Source organism: Trachemys scripta, chromosome 2 (genome assembly GCF_013100865.1).
Source record: "Trachemys scripta elegans isolate TJP31775 chromosome 2, CAS_Tse_1.0, whole genome shotgun sequence".
Taxonomy (NCBI): Eukaryota; Metazoa; Chordata; order Testudines; family Emydidae; genus Trachemys; species Trachemys scripta.
In genome coordinates, this window is record NC_048299.1 from 225,163,471 (window position 1) to 225,169,915 (window position 6,445).

Consider the following 6,445-nt stretch of genomic DNA (forward strand, 5'->3'; position numbering starts at 1 on the left):
TCAGATGGCACTCAGCAGAACCATTCCCTTCTCCTGCCATTTAGATGGGCCAGTCCAAAATCCAGTTCCCCTGAAATCGTAGTGAGAATCTGTTAGGGGCAATTGTGCAGCAGTGGAACCTTGAATGTGCAGGGTGGTCCCACTGCTTCCTCTGCAATGTCCTTTGGCTGAGACACTTTCAAATCATTGCACTGCTGGAAAACCTGGAGTACCTCTGTAGCGCACTCTGGGGCATCTCTGCCCTAGAATTAGGTGAAGAGCAACTGCCGAGGCAGCTGGTGATGAAGCCCCTAGCATTCTCTGCAGAATGAGGTAGAAGAGAGATACAGGCAGGACTGGATTAATGCTTAGGCAAATGGGACATGTGTCTAGGGCCCAAATCCAGGGGGTTGGAGGCAGGTTGTTTTTGGTTTTCACTAATGCGGGTGTGTGTGCAGACTGAAGGCATTTCACCTACTTGAGTGAGTGGCTTTGCAATCTGGTGCTTGGGGGTTGGGCCAGCCACCCCTCTGTCATGATGGAGAAACTTCTGTGGAGAGAGGAATTGGATAAATTCAATCAATTACATAATCCAACCAATAGGATAATAGGTAAAACCCATTGTAGGATTGTGAGGTGGGTTATGTTGCCACTATATGAGATACATTTGGGGCTAAATTATGTGTTTTGAGTGGTAAAGCCAGGGCAGCCTTGTGTATGGCATAATAGGTCCAAGGCATTGGGGAAGTGTGAGGTAGTCTTGGCTACATCTTGAAGTGTAGCCTTTTTTACCCAATGCAGCCAGGATGGGTCTACGGCAATACTCCCATTCCACCCAAGATATGTCACTTGGGGCTGGTTACCATAGCTGCTGGCATGGGTTGGCCTCCCTCTCCCTCCACCTTGTACACCAAAGTGCTAGGAGGCATCTTATCTCTGCCTCCTGAAAATATGTACTGGAACATGAGAGTCCTGTGCACTGCAGCCAGTGTAACTGAGCCTTTAGTGTGGAATTAGAAATGTGCATTTGGCATGGCATCTTACGTACCCAGTACTCCCATTATAAAAGCCAACGAGTCCTAGCTCTGGTCTGGAATGTGCGTACTTGAGTTCTCTGTTCTAGCACATGCTCATCAGGTAAACTAACAGAGGAAGGAAAACCATCTCTTTCCAAATGTCTGGCTTATTTTATTGTGACATAGGACATGAACACTCCTCATGTGGGTTTTAAATTAGTAGGAACATCCAACCACTTTCTTTTACAATAAAATGTTTTGTGACCACAGCTAAGTTTCCCACCCTCATGCAAGCTCATACTGCTACTGAGTTTGGCTATGTAATATTATGATGTAAAGAATAATTCTGCTATGTGCAGTGGTCTTTTCAATAGGCAGTCAAAGCCTGGGAAGACTAAAATAATTCCCAATAACTAGGCCCTATAGGTTGATTTTGAAATTAAATCAGAAATTCCCTACTGAATTTACTGGCTAATCTTTATGAACCATCTGCCTGATACAACTTACCCTTTGGTCTAAACACAGTGCATTTTTAACAAAAACTACTAGGGTTGGCCTAAATTTTAAAAGATCCAATATTTCACAGATGTTTCATTTTTTTTCTAAGCATGGGGTCTATAGTAATTATGGCAATCCAGAGTTACAGATGGATACCAAAAATTACCAATACAATTTTTTAAAACTCTCAAACTTTTAAAAAAGTCTTATATTCTGTATTTATCATGGTGTGAAATGTATACAATTTTTGTTAGCTCTCCTTTGAGATGATGTGCAAAACTCAATCATTGCTTTACTACTCATAGGTATTTTAATGTCTTATATGGTGTCCATCACCATAGCATCTGAATAATGTAGTCATCCCAAACGTATGTCAATAAAAACCGTATGCCATAGCCCTCCATTCTATGGGTGTGTGTGTAATATTTACCTACAAAACTAATACGAGGAATCAACTATCAATTATAAGATACAATATAACAATACTTCAGTTGCTCAAACAATCTACACACTGAAAAGCTTCTAGTACTTGAATTTTTTAAATGTACTTTTCAAAAAATCAGAAAATATTAGTTGCACAATTTGAGGAAAGGAGGCAAAATGTTTCTTTTTATAAATTATTTTTCTTTCCCTCTCACACATACACAAATAAATAAATTGGGGGTGAGGGGAGGTTTTCTTCAAGTAAGGGTGATAATAACTTTTCCCTTCACAGATTTCACTCTCTTCAAACCCAAATGCTTGGCAACCACCAGCACGCAAGACATACTGAGCACTCAGACAATCTGTCCCCCCCAAACTGGACATTAATCATGTCATGAATAGTGAAGTAGATTCTGGGGTGATCACTGCTCTCCGTTTTCCACCTGCACTGGAAAGGCATTAAATGTTACCTAATGCCTGTTTCCTAGCAAGCAATGGTGTGATTGAAAATTGGGCCACTCATTTTTGTATATGTGCCTCCAAAAGAGTTTTGGGGATGCTGAGCTTATATTATTTTGTGGCATCAGCAGGATCCTGAAAAGATTAAAATTGGTTTAATCTGAGAATTTCTTCTGTATTTTAAACATCCTTTTTTTTTAAATCCCACTTCTCTACATAGCCATTGATTATGTATGACAATAGAATTTATTCTCTACTAATGCAGAGTAAGCAGCCAGCCATCAGAAGGACCTTGATTTAACTAGTATGCTCGGTATTCCAGTGCTACACTGACATCCTTGATGAATTTATTGTTGATATCAATAGGTCACAAAATGAGGTGACCAAGCCAAAAAGGTAGGGGTGTATGTGTGTGGGTGTATATATGTGGGTGTGTTTAATTTAGGCCCCTGGAATTAAAACCACAGGAAATAATTCAGGGTTTATCAAATGGGGAAAGAATTTTCTGCTTTGTTTACAGGCTCTTAAGATGCACAGTAAACAATTGTTTTTCAAGTCAATCTGTAACAAATTAGTTCAGAGAGCCCATATCTGTCTTCATCAGTAGTCATTTTTATAGAAGGCATGGTTCAAGAGCGGTGAAAACCTGCAGCTCCAGTTGAAGTCAATGAGAGCTGCTGGTTGTCAACACCATAGAAAATCATTTTAGACAAATTCAGATAATGTCCCTGCCTTAAAAGAATTTGACAATCTAGCCAACAACAAGGGACAACACGCTGTTGTGCTGTCCCTTGAGCAATCCCAAAGGGAGATTTTTTTTACTCAGGGAATCTGTAGCCAGTTGTTCTGGGGAGGGAATCTGAACTTGTCACCATGTACGCTTCACAGTGTGTCAGTGGAACTCCACAACCTGGTGTGTTTGGGGGGAATGGAGTCAAGTCTAACCACTGGACCATCCTTCTTCCCATGTGACTGAAGGATGTAGCTGCTCTGTAGAGCCTGCTTCCCACCCACATAGGGAGCAGTGATATGGCACAAGGGAGTTAAAGCGTGCCTTATACACCCTCTACTTCCTTCCACTGGCACACAGGATGGGCCGTGATCTGGCCCAAAGTAGTTTGAGATTAAGATGGTGGGATACAAGAACTGAGCAGTGAAGTTACCATGCATCTTGTTGATTCCAGGTGCAGCAAGTTGAATGGAAGAAGCTACTGTCCCTTCTTTCTGAGTAGCTATGAATTAACACCAATTAATCTATTATGCATAGATGAATCATTTCTTTCTTTCTTTGTAATAGACAGGATATATTACACAGGACTTTTATTTACAGCACATAGACAACTTGGGGGAAAGAGGGAGTGGGTTTAGTAAAATATTTGGACATTCTGACTGATGGTTTCTCCATCAAATTGTAAAGGTGCCAAACCCCTTATATAGGTGATATTAGTAGCAATGCCTATCATGAAAGTTGCCTTACACTTTCTATTATAAGGCCCTGCTTTCAATGGCATTTAACTTTGCCAATTTTTAATCATTGAGGCTGAAAATTTCCATTTTGAGGGTCCATCTCGGGCTGAATTCTTTTGGAGGAAGCTTCTGCTAAAATAGATCAGCCATTTCTCAGGTCAGGGAAAAACATATTTTGCTCATGTTAAAAAAAAATTCTTACAATTGTTTCACTGAGAAGCTTTGGATCTGGGACTTGAAATTTAGCAAAGGTTTGCCTTGAGGTCAACGGCCTGCTTTTTGCCATCCCTGAAATATCCCAAATTTGGCCAAATTATAAGCTTCTGAAGACTTCAGTTGGCTCATGCTCAGTAGAAGTTTGATAGAGGCCGTGGCAGAATTATTGTTTGAAGATTTCAGCGGCAATGAGAGCATGCTGCATCTCCATACTCTTCCTCCATGCACGCTGGGCTGAGCATGCTCCATCTCAGGTTCTGCGGAGGCTGAGCAGGACGTTCCACGCAGTTGCCTACCTGGCAGCTATACATTTTTGTGACCTCAGATGGCAGATTTGAAAACAGGGTTGCCTCTCCTGCTGGCATGCCATCTGTGAGAAAGAGGCAGACACAGCCTGACTGAAATTCAGAGAGTTGAGGAGCAGTAGGGTACAGTAGGACATTGGAAGGATACAGGACAGGAACAGAGGGGGATCAGATGAGGTATCTGTGGGGATAGTATATGGAGACCCAAAACAGACTGGAACTGAAAAAGGAGATCTTTTATTCCAGTACAGGTTTACATAGAAAACAAATTAACCTCCATCTTTGGAAAAACTTACATACACACACCTGCCCCCTGAAGCATGCTCAGTACATACAGACTTGGAACTTCTAAGCTGTGTCTACACAGCAATTAAACACCTGTGGCTGACTCAAGTCAGCTGACTTGGTCTGTGGGGGTCTGTAAAAATGTTGTGTAGATGTTTGGGCCCATGCTGGAGTCTGAGCTCTGGGGCCCTGCAAAGGGGGAGGTCCCAGAGCCCAGTCTCCAACCCAAGCCCGAACATCTACACAGCAATTTTTAGCCCCACAAGCCCAAGTTAGCTGACCCAGCCCATCCATGGCCATGCCATGGGTCTTTTATTCTAGTGTAGACATATCCTAACAGTAAATAGCTTTCCTCACATTGGCCACTAGGTGTTAATAAGCATAACAAAAATACCTACAACCTTACAGCTGGAGGGAAGAGTAACAGGAGCTGGGTGGGGAGGGCAGACTAGAGTTGTGTAGGGAGGGGGTTGATGGAAGCAAAGGGAGCCTGGGGGATGGAGGCAGAAGGGTTTATAACCACTAGAGCACTCCAGGACTTGAAACAGAACCCAAGATTCCTGAATCTCAACTTTTTTGTGCTGTCTAGAAAATATCCGTGAACTCCTCTGGAAAATGTGTCCCATCTCCCTTTACTGGCTAGGGAACAGAGAGGATAATAGCCTAGTACTGCTGCTGTTACTCTCTTAGCTCAAATGGTAGAGATTTGTGCTGTGGATTCAAATGTCCCTAACCTGCTGATGATGACCCATGTGTGAGGTCAATATGGTTTTACAGCTTACTCAAAAGCTAGAAATGTCACAATGAAAGTTGCCCGTTTAATCTCATTAGGGGGCCCACTTTTTTTCCCCATTTTTGTCAATAGGAACCCTACATCATTAAGTGCACATGATTAATGGCAACCTTAATTCTGACGTTTCCTGACATTATTTTTTTTTAGTGCTTGACTTTGCAACCATAATGTTCTTTTAATATAGCTTTTTCGTGTGTAATCCTAGGATAGAATATATTGCAAATTGCCTGTTTCTTTATCAAAAGTAGTAGCCCAGCTCAGCCCAGATGACCTTACTCAAGCAAATATGCTATTGAAGTCACTTGCTTGAGGAAGGATTGCATGAATAGGCCCTCTTTTATTTATTTGCCATTAATCGGTTTTGGAATAATATGTGGTCAAATTCAACCCCCACACAGTGGTAAGACTTAGGTTCCATGAGCAGTAGCCAGTGGAATCCCTAGCAGGATGGTTAGGGAAGGCCAGGGTAGGCTCCGGAGGGATGGGGTCACTGGTGGCAATGCAAACGCATGGATGCACAGATGTCCCTGGACTAAGGCAGAAATCTTCATGTTTAAGGGGCCAAACTCTCTGCCTCTGCCACTACAGAGGATGTGAAGGAGATTCCCACACCTGAGCCATTCTTTTTAGGTGACAAATCTGATGAACTGTCACAGATTGAGATGTCAGTAGAGGAGGTTTGGGAACAAATTGATAAATTAAAGAGTAACAAGTTAGCACAATACATGATTCACGCAAGAGTTCTGAAGGAACACAAATATGAAATTGCAGAACAATTAACTGTACTATGTAACCCATCACTTTAATCAACTTCTGTACATGATGACTGGTGATCCTGGCAATTACAGACTCATAAACCTAACTTCAGTACGAGGCAAATTGGTTGAAACTATAGTAAAGAACAGAATTATCTGACACATAAATGAATATGATTTGTTGGTGGAGTCAACACAACTTTTATAAAGGGAAATCATGCCTCACCAATCTATTAGAATTCTTTGAAG